The following is an 11,634-nucleotide window of genomic DNA, read 5'->3' as shown; positions in this document are numbered from 1 at the left end:
AAACCAAGTTCTGATACCAATTGATGAGAATCAGTGGTTAAGAGAAAGGGGGTTGAATCTTAGCTTCCCTTTTTGGTGAATATTGCTTCTACCTATTTCAAAGAAACTTCACGAGATATTTTCACTTTTGTCTCGTAACTAGTTGAGAGACATTTTTCATTTTGTCTCCTGAGTGATAGAAACAGAAAAGAGGCAGAGAAGAAGAAATAACACCAGATATATCCTGGTTCAACTACTAGGTGCAATATAGCCTACATCCAGTCTCCATCATAATAGTGACGGAATTTCACTATCTTTTAACAGATTACAAATACCAATTCTTTTCCCTAAGATCTACTCAATCCTATCTAGGACAAATCCAGATTCTAAACCCAATATGAATTTGACTAGGACTCAAACCTAATTTTCAACAGCAAAGTACTAACCCAACTTGCAAGGGACTAGGACTCACCCTAGCTTTCAACTGCAAAGTGCTAACCCAACTTGCAAGGGAATCCCCTCAGGATCATGACAACAAAACAGAAATACATACAAAGAATTCCTGAGATAACTATGGCTTTTTCTTTAACTCTCTGCCTTTTTTCACTCATTGCCTTTTTCTTACAAAATCTTACACTTTGCCTTTTACCAATAAAACACAGACAGACTAAACTGAGAAAAAGAAATATTCAATGATAGCCATGAAGGACAAGAATAAACAACTCAAAGAGCTATAGAAACTCAAACATGTGCTCTCACTCTTTACTCCAATCCTTGGCCGTTTACCCCTATTATAGAAGAGTGGAGCTTCCAGGGCTTGAAACCTTCTTTAGCACATTTTGGTTCTCTTCTCCCAATGCACAGATGCAGCAGCGGCAGGACAGAGGAGAGAGAGGACAGAGGAGAGAGAGGGTAGAAGCAGTAATATGTAACCTTACCTTTAGTCTTCTCTTTCAACCTTTTTCTTCATGCATCTTAAATCTGAGCCGTTGAACTTTACTTTGCCCCCATGTTTTGATTATGATCGTTGATGAGTATCTGACCCAAGATGTCTTCACGTTTTCCATTTTTGCTTCTTCCATGCTTGAAACTTTGAAGCTTTTCTCTTCTTTGTAGCATCAAAAAGGACATAAACTTTTTTATATGCCTTTACCAAGATAGATTTGCTTCTTGATCGTCGCCTTTCGTTTACTTTCTTGGCAAAAATCTTTTAGCCTTTCTCCATAGACCTTCCTTCTGTGGTAAAAATCTTTTTAGCCTTTTTTTATAGACCTTCCTTCTGTGCCTTCCATGAATGAGTGATGTGACCGAAGCAAGAGAGAGGAGAGAGAAGGGAGAAACTTTCGGTGGAAACTTTCTAAGGAAATTAAATTGAATTAAATTTGAAGTTGCAGTTACCAATGCATCGGAATTTGGTTCTTGGGCTACTTTACCGCTTGGGCTTGGTTTCTTTTATTTGGCCCTTTTTGTTTTTTCTTTATTCAGCCACTGGGTTTTCAGTTAATTTGGTACAAAGCTGAATTTGTTTATTAATCAAGATGAGCTTGTTTAATAGAGCCATAATTAATTTTCTTTTCTACTCACAACATGTGGCTTGTTTCCTTTTTCTTGGTTCAACCATTTGCCAGTTTGAATCAAGATTTGAAGTATTAGTGTGAACTTATTTTTCATGTTTCTTGGGCCAATAGAACTTAATTAATTTTCTGCATACAAACACAATAAAATTATACATACAAATAATTCAATAATATTTAGTCATCATTTTAATCATAATTTAGTTCTCTAAACTCAACAGATTTCTTTATTTTTAATATAGTTTTCCTTCCAAATTCAACAAAAGCAAATGATAAGTGCCACTTACACTGATGCATAGGGAGGAACAAGAGATGCACAAATTCTGTAACTGTATTGCTATGATTATTAAAAATCTTTCAGGAATTAAACTAATGTGACATATTTTTCAGGGGACTAAGTTGGATATATTATAACTTGTAAGGAACTAAACGGGTGACAAACATTATTGAGAAATCAAGTCGATAGTTTGGTTTATAATCTGCTTCTTGAAAAAAAAAATAATGCAATTGATCATCTCAATGGTTGAAGGTCCTTTTGGACCTGTATCAACCAGTTGTCAAAGTTATGCATTTTTTTTAAATGTAAAAGGCTAAGTTTATAATAACAAATTACATCTTCCATTTAAGAAAGTGTTTTTTAAATATTTTAGCACATATATTAAGAAATTATTAAAATTTTCACAACTAAAGGGGAATAAACTAATTAATATCACCTTAAAGCTCTAAAAACATCAGAAATTAATAGAAAATATTATTTATTTATTTGGTTGCTAAAAGGACACTTACTCTATAAATAACATCACTTTTAGCTTATAATATCATGTTCTTTCATAATCTTCATTATCCTAACTAGGATGATTAACCATTACTACATTTTCCCTATTGATCATAACACCAATTAGATATTTTCATGCCCTTTGAAGCCTTGTATCAACATGTTAGTGATATGTGTGTCCATAGGAATGATTGCAAGTGTAGGTGTTCTTTGGAACAAGAAACAAAATGCTAAAAAAGCAAAGAAGGTACAAAATATGGAGGGATCATCTCCATCAGTAACAAATTTCAAAGTTTGCAGTCAAGAATATTTTGGAGCTCATCCAAGCACAAACACCAAGCAGAGGAAGCATAGCTTGGTGACAGAACGAAGACTGTGAACATAGACTCTTCTCTTTGTGGAATCTGATTGGTTAATGAATGTACTATGGCCTAGACTACAGGAAACAAATATGGGACGAACCTTCAACCTTGGCACAAAGACCTTACTTTATTAACTTGTTTCTGTCCACCAAGAGATTTTGTGATATACACGTTAGAAACAATAAAATACTGTAAATGGTTTTTTTGGTTATATACACCATCGATAGAGTTGTTTTTATGCTCTTCATGTTTAATTTCCATCTTTTTTATGCTATTAATTGTAGAGAAAAAAATCTTTATCTTTTTTCATTAACAATCTCACAGAATAACCATCAATCGATTGAATAAGAAAAAATACAAAATTCAATCGATTGAATATGAAAAAACCCAAAAGCAATTCAATTGATTGTGTTACATTTCCAATTGATTGAATACGAAAAAACTCTTATTCTAGTACGAAATTCAATCAATTGTGTTGTATTTTCAATCGATTTTTTGACACCACTTGTTTTTTACCAATTGATTGGTGTCAAATAAATCGATTAAATTAAAAATAAATACGATTTTGCATTGCCAAAATATTTATGGAGGTCATGATTAATGGAAGATCCATTTCGTTATTGTTTTTAATTGTTAATAAACATAAATGATAAATAATAAAATAAAAAATAAATTTTAAAATTAAATAATAGATGAAGGATTAATTTGTAAATAAAATTAAATAAAAACTATTTAGTAATTATTAATAAAATTAAAAAATATGGAACCATTTAATAGTTCAAACTTTATGCACCGTCAAATATTTTGTATAGAGACATGTTTTGGTTTGTAAAAGCTAAAAATTACACTAAGTGGATGTCGCTAATAATAGGCAAAACTCTGCCAAATTTTTTTAAAAATTTAATAATTAAGTTTTGTTATTAGTTGAATCTTAGGTTGTGTAATACCCTAATTATCATAAATCTTATCTCGCGTTGTAAAGCAAAGGTTAATCAAATGTTACGACAGTTCTAAACTCATACATATAATATATAGAAAGAATTAATATAATCTAGAAGTTCGATGAAGGATATAACTCAAAAATAGGATGAAAAAGCGCAAAAACGTACACACGAAGCTACTAACTTAACGCACAAGATATAGATATAATATAACAAAAGATAGGAGTATAATAGTATAAGAATCTAGCCATGGCTCGCGGAGCTTAAGCCGGCTAACTATATATAATCCATAAAGAGATATGAAGGTAAAAACAGCTTGCACAAGTTTTCTCTCTCAAAGATAAGCCTCGAGGCAAAACTACATACAAAAAATGAGAGATATAAACAAAAATCAACAAAAAGACATCCAGAACATCCAGGATCCTCCGCTCTGTCACCATCAGTACAACTCACCGAGGTGGGTTGCGACCTACATCTGAAAAACAACAACAAAAATATGGTATGAGAACTTCCGGTTCTCATTATAGTAACAGTACCCAGTGATGTAAGATATAAGACCCCGGGACGCCAGAGGCAATCCTAGAACTTTATATCCATCACAAGATTTATCTTAAAGCATAACTAAAACATTAAGGAATAAATTAAACTTTAACATAATCAAAGGGGTAGTCTATCTTAAAGGATTTTTTAATCTAACAATTCTCCGCTATCCCACAGCCTTCACCAACCTATCCTCCATGCGATCCCATCGCCACCACCTTCTGAACCTCCTCAATCCCAGTAGAAAGCACAATTAATATTAATGCAAGCAAAACACAAGTATAGGCAGGTTTGGTAAATAATTTAAGAAGGTACTTAGACATGTTATACAATTAGGCAAGCAACTACAAGTCGGAAAAGCAAACAAACAGATAGAAGATGCATATGATGAATGCCTGTCCTATTGGCTGTGATATCGCATTGTCGGTTCAACTGCCAACCCGACACATTTTCATGGAGATGTCGCCTTTCGGAATCATCATTGGGAACGCCCGAGATATGGTGTTCGGAACATCGTCCAGGATTTTGCACCTGCACGCTCTAGTGATCCGAAGGGATGCGAACGAAATACTCTTGCCACGGACCTCACATCTCAACACAAGCAGGACGAACCACCGCCCTTATGCCGCCGCCGCTACCTCAACAGGCGGGATCCAACCTCGTCCCTGCCGGGTGCATAGCGTCTCAACAATATCAGTATAAAACAATAGTTCAGTGGTTTTCAGAAAACATTTTTCAGTATAACATGGATCCATTATATCATTCCGAGTTCTCAACTCATCTCAACCACTGACCATTCAACATTTCCATTCCGAACTCATTAGTTCGTCAATTTCTCAATTCAGGTATCTTTCTCCCTTCTCATTTCACCAGACCCATCCTCAGTACACCAAAATTCTAAACCTCCGTTTTCTAACTTTCAAAAATAATACCAAATCAAATCTCCTAAGACCTTTTTCATGTTTTAATGCCCGATATTAAGCCCAAGAGTCTTAATTAGGTGTCACAGATACAACCTTGTTGAAAAAGAGAAATAGTTTAAAAACAAAGTTTAAGTTGTAAAATAGGGCATGTGCGTACGCACAGGGGTGTGTGCGCACGCCCAAAGAGATTTTTAAAACGTGTGCGTACACACAGATACAAAATTTTGCAATTCTATTCGCTCACACAAGGCGTGCTAGTGCCCTCAACAGAATGCCCTTCCCAACGTGTGCACACACAGGGCTGCGCGTGCGCACAGGTTTAAAAATGCACGGGGTGTGCGTGCGCACATACCAGAAATCACAAAATTCTGCAACATTCACAGAATTCAGATTTTAACACCAAACTTTCAACGATCATATCTTTTTCTACAAAATTCAGATCTCCACAAAATTTAAACAATTTTAAAGCTTGCTAAATTATCTTTCATTTGATATAAAAATCGTTTAATTTCAAAAACTGTAACTCAAGATATGATCCGTCAAAGTTCACTAAAATCCATTTTTATCAAAATTCACTAAGTGCTCAAAACTTCAAAATTTACCACCAAACCAAATCCAAGCCTAGTCCATCTCACCATAAAACACTACTAAATATTATACTCTACCCTTCCATCACATTTTGACCAATTCAACACCTCTATCCATTAATTCCACCTTTATAACCCAACAATTCCATAATTTGCATCTCAATAATCAATAATAACAACTTGGACCAAATCTCACTACTCATAAGCTTCATTTGTCATACCTCATCATAATTTTCCTCTCAACACATCAAAACCATCACAAGCATTAACATCATCACACATTATCAATTTAACAACACCATCATGCATTCTAAAATCCAACAATCATCAATCTCAATCTCAATCTCAATCTCAATCTTCAATACTTTATTATCAACATCAACATTATAATTCATCAAATCATCATACAATAATTCCAACAACCAATTTAATTTAATCCTCTCCTATGGGTCACTAGCTTAAGTGTCCAAAAATATTATATATTACATAGAAGAAACCAAAACCATATCTTAACCGATTCCCAATATGCGCTAAAACACCAAATTGACCTCAACCAAGCTTCCACAAATTCTCAAACTCAATCAAGCCACCAACCAATCTCCAACAAGCATCAACAATCAATAGCCCAAGCTATACACATCAATGTACGACAAATTAATACCTAGGGTTCTTAATTATTCAATTTCACAAGGGATAAGAGTGAGCTTACCTTACCCACAGTTGATTAGGACAAAACTTGCTAAAACCAAGTGCTAGAGTGTACCTAAACACCCAAAACACAAGATTTAACTCAAAACCAAAACCTCAAAATTTGAATTTCACAAGGGTACGAAACTGGGCAGGGAATTTCGAGTTCTTACCTACACAAGTGGGATAGAACTAACGGACTCGTCGAGAGCTTCGGGTAGCCGCTGATGGCACCCAAATCAAAACACTGTAGCTCGAGTTATGGCCGCCGGAAGTTGTGTGTGAACAGTAACCTTACTCTTTTCTCCTCTCAACTCATTTCAGCATGCAAACTTGGGTTTTGTGATGTTATGTTCTGAATAAACTTTATTAATGATCTTATATATAGTTGGGTTTGGCCCCAATTCAACCCGTTAGCGTTTTTAGCCCGTTTGACATAACTTTGAGCCAAACCTTTAAAATTAACGCCCAGTTTTTTACTTTAAATACTTTCCTAAGGTTTTTCACTGTTTTTAATTTTTCGCGCACAGTACCGGACAGAGTTAAACCAGTTCGGCTGCCGATTCGCGGTTTTACTCGATTTTTCGCAGAAAATACATTTTTTGTCTCAAAAAAATCTACTAAGTCCAAAAATCATATTTAAATCCTTTAATTCTCATTCTAAATTTTCAAAACCTAATTTAGACAATATCAATTATTTAATTAAACGGTTAATTAGTCTCGGTTCTTACAGGTTGTTTATGGCAAAATAATTCCAAATCGTTTGTGGATGTATAATAGGGATAACAAACAACGGGAAGAGGGAAAGTCGCTAGAAACTTCTGATATAATATTCCACCTTTATCATAATGGATTCAAAGATGCGTACTGGTACGGACTGATTACGAAGAAGTTAATGAGTAGAGAATCAATCAGTCTGTACCTAATGCAAATTGGGTTGAAAGTTTGGTCAAGGAGGAATAAGTTGGTTAGAAAAACAACTATAGAAGACTTGAATTGGGAAGGTATTTCACTTATTGGCCAACATCAAACCCTCAAATAGAGTTTAGATCTTTAGTAATTCTTTGTCTGTCAAATTAAAAAATACTGTAGACAAAAAAAATAATTAATAAAATTTATTTATAATTTTATACTAAATTTTTTTATATTTTCATTCTCAATTTTTTTAATCATTTGTTTTAATTATCTCCGAAAACATTAACGAAAAACTTCAAAATTATACTATTGAGTATCATGTACTAGAAAAATATCAATAAATTAATATAGTTTATTTCTCAACATTCACATGATTTGTTTATAGAAAACATTCATACCAATAAATAAAGAAGAATTTATCTTCTTAAAATTGATTATATTATATGATAAAATATATAGAAAAATATTCTATTACATACAATGTTAAAAAATACATAAGTTAATATGTAAGAAAAGGGCTAATTTCACAAAGCTTTGTTATTATTGTATATTCTTCTTTATTTCTTTTTTAAATAATGATATTGAATTATATACAAATTATAAATATTTTTTTTACAAACGAATTTTCAAATTCATATATTATCTAATTAATCCCTCAACACTACAACATTGTTAAATCTGTAGTATATATAGTCACCAAAAAAAAAAGTCACCAAAAAAATCTGTAGTATATATAGTATAATAATTAGCTTTCTGCGCAATAAGCAGAACCTAGTCTAGCTATACTATTAAATTTGAAATGAAATTTGTTATACACTTACATGTACTACTTCGACTTTTAGTTAATATTCCCTTCCAAAGTATATTGGACTTACAAAAGTTAAGACTTAAGAATTAATCTACACAAATCAGTTAAGAGCATTTTAGTAAATAATTATTGTTCATCCAAAACAAAATGTACAAATGTAAAATATGCCACCTATTTGAATGGAGATGATAAAAATATATTTTTATAAAAATATTTTATTTAAAAGTGTGACTTATTTATTTAACCACATTTTAAATAAAGATAACACTTTTATAACGTATGAAAATTTAACCCTATAATATATTATCCAAAGTTAAAAAAAAAAATTTCTCCCATAAAAATAATTATAAAATTTTCATTGAAGTATCCACTTTAAAATATATCCAAGCGCTTCACTAGTTCTATTTTTGCAAAAGTATTAACTTTTTTTTTTTTTTAGTTTAGTTTGCTCAAAAGTGGCTTTTGCAAAAGTATGAATTCTTTATCAAGAATTGCAGATCAAAACACTTTGAAAACTTAGAAGAATAACAATTAAATTAACATCGGTGCTCCACAGAGCCAGCAGATTTTACCCTTCCCTCTGTAATGAACATGAATCTAGACTTGTTATGCTGTACAACTCTCACTGATGCAGCAACAAAGTTAAAATAAAAATAAAAAAAATCGTCAATCTCTAACTGCATCTTCTTAACACCCATCTCACTCATAGAAAGCAATTCCCAATTCCCTATAATCTCATTGCAACAAACTACAGCATGAATCCAGTATAAACACCTTTCTAAAAACTTTCAAACCAAAAAGTCAAAAACCACTCACACATGAACATAAACACAGCCTCCAAATGCTCACATTTTCTTCTCCAGAGCAAGTTAGCAACCCAGTTGATTTTATCTTTTTCAGTTTTATACTTTTCATATCCATGGACACTCGCAATACCCACATCACACAAATTCACCTCTATTAAAACCCAACTCGTGTATTTTTTCCCCCATAGAATAAAAAAAATAAAAGAATCAGAAACAAACACCAAATACCTACATTATGTAAACTCAATTTCTCTTCTGCATGAATCATTTCTTCACGCTCAAACATTAACCCAAGCCAAGAGAGAAATGAGCACCTGAATTCTGGGGACAAACTGAAGCCAGTTGAGCTAAATATGAAAGTGGCTTAAATGACAGCTTCAGTAGACAATTCTCCATACAAAAGCTTCATATTTAGAGAACCATTTAGCTCAAGAGGTTTAAACTTGGCTATCATACATGTAATATATGTATAAAGAAAAACCTCCTTCAAGAGCTATAAGAACTAAGACGACGAAGAAGAAGTGTTGTGGGAATGCAAAGGGAAGAGAGGTAATAGTTCAGGTGGGTCAGAGCCAATAGCAACATGTTCTTCCTCTTTCTCCTCCAGCGGAGACAAACACAAAGAAGGGGCAACCATGAGCATCTTTTTCCTAGAATGAGAAGGAGAAGAAGGTGGGATGATGTTCATGTTCATGTAAATATCTTGAATGTCTTGCTTGCACACCCAACGAGCCCCAGAACTCTGTACTTTCATTCGAATACCAGGTGGAAGCGATAGTCATGGCAAAATTGGTCAACAAAATAGTCACTGGTCAAGCAGAGGATGAAATGCTGAGAATGTTTAGTTTGACGCATCTTAGTGAAACTCTTTTTGATAAATTCTTCACCGTTGCAAATCACCGACGGACGTAGAATAGGTGGCATATAATTATGTCAAGTTGGGCATAATCGGAAATAGAGAGCAAGTGCCATGTTTTCATGATGTGGCAATGTGATTGATACTCCATTACCCTGTTCCTGATGCACAAACCACGATGGAATTACCTCCCCTTTGATCAACCTTACTTGCTTATGTGCGACCCACATTTGCAACAAGTCATCAGGATCATGGTTAGTTGATGTTGCAAAGACAAATCATGCCTTTGATGCAACATTTGAATTCCATGCATCCAGTGATTCACAATCTCGTGCATTTAACTCTCTTATACTTGATGGAAGCTCTAGTAACACTTTCAGATTATGGCACTTATCTAGATTCAGACGTCTAAGCCTGGGGAGTTCATGGATATTTATTGGAACCTTTACAAAATTGTTTTTTGATAAGTCCAAATCCGTCAAAGAAGGTAAGTGGCCAAGATTGTAAGGCGATGACTCTTGAGATGTGAGAAAACACATGGATAATATCAGAGTACCCAATGAGGCCAGAGTAGACAGAGAATGCAAAGATTGAAGGACATTTTGGCAGTAAGAAAGATTCAAATATGTGAGGGATGTTAACTCTTGAATGTTGTTTGGAAGGAAAGTAAGTCTTTTGCATTTGTCTAAAAGTACAACTTGTTTAGGCCAACTAGACATCCAACCGTTGTGGGTAGTTCTTCTATGGCTGTTCCGCACAAAGAAAGAATTGATAAATGTTTCATGCATTCTCCAAATTCTGGAAGTTTCCTCATGCTTGTGCAGCCCCCAAGGAGGAATGCTAGGGGGCCAGCAGAAATTGTGATATGTAGCCATCAGTTAGCCATCATCAATATTTTTAATGGTATGAGATGACATCTAATGATGTAGGATTACTCATTTTTTTTTTATGGTTAAGTGCTAGTCCCCTAAACTTTCTCTTAAGTTTAACAAGGCTCTTGTGGTGTGCGAGATACAGGGAATATCACTCACTTCTTCAAAACTTTCAAGATTAAGTGTTTCCAGATTGAGAGCCTCAGAGAGATCTGGAGCAATTAGACAGATTTAAGTACTTCAGTTTTTCCATAAACTAAACAAAATAAAGAAACATCACAACATTACTATCCTTGCAAATGTTTATCTTGCAGAAAAATTTAATAGAGCTCTGGATGAAAAGGTTCACCTTTTTTCCATGCCATACTTGTACAATGCTGGAGCTACAAGACAAATCAATTTCAACAAGTTCATAGTTCTGACTTCTGATCTATAAAGGGCAGAGTTTCCAATGGACAATATGTCCAGCGCAAAACTCTTAATGAACAAGGAATGTTGCTAATAATGGGAGCTTTAACACCATTTAAAATGAGGAGCTTTAGCTGACATATATTTGAAAAAGACAAATCTCTCCAAGACTCCAACGCGCTATATATTTTTCTTGATAGATATCCTTATTGCCTAACAAAACAATGCTATGAGTTGCTTCTATTCCCTACACAACAAATCAATGAGAAGTCATTCAGTTATACTGAATTGATATCTTTTTTTAATTACAATGATAGAATACTAAATGCTTATTTTTATTTTTATTTTACAGCCTTATAATTGTGAAAATTTTTTCAATTACCTTGTTTTGTGTAAGAATAATGTTGACGTCCTTGTAGCTCTGTAACCTGCTATGCTTGCTAGGATCATTTGGAGATTCTTGAATTAAAATATGTTTGCCCATTTTTTCAAGCAAATCATGCATCTCCAATCCACCATTCTTATTTATAGTGAGTAGATATCTATCAATCAAAGTAGCCATACCAATCTCAAGATGATAACCGCACCATTTTAATATATT

The 11,634-nt window shown here is 33.6% G+C and overlaps 1 pseudogene; it reads right to left on the bottom strand.

Moving 5' to 3' along the window:
• Window positions 1-9,647: 9,647 nt before the first annotated feature.
• On the bottom strand, window positions 9,648-11,595 carry LOC130975684 (probable WRKY transcription factor 19; annotated as a pseudogene).
• Between the last annotated feature and the right edge of the window lie 39 nt (window positions 11,596-11,634).

Source organism: Arachis stenosperma, chromosome 4 (genome assembly GCF_014773155.1).
Source record: "Arachis stenosperma cultivar V10309 chromosome 4, arast.V10309.gnm1.PFL2, whole genome shotgun sequence".
Classification (NCBI taxonomy): domain Eukaryota; kingdom Viridiplantae; phylum Streptophyta; class Magnoliopsida; order Fabales; family Fabaceae; genus Arachis; species Arachis stenosperma.
This window is presented reverse-complemented; position numbering and strand designations above follow the sequence as displayed.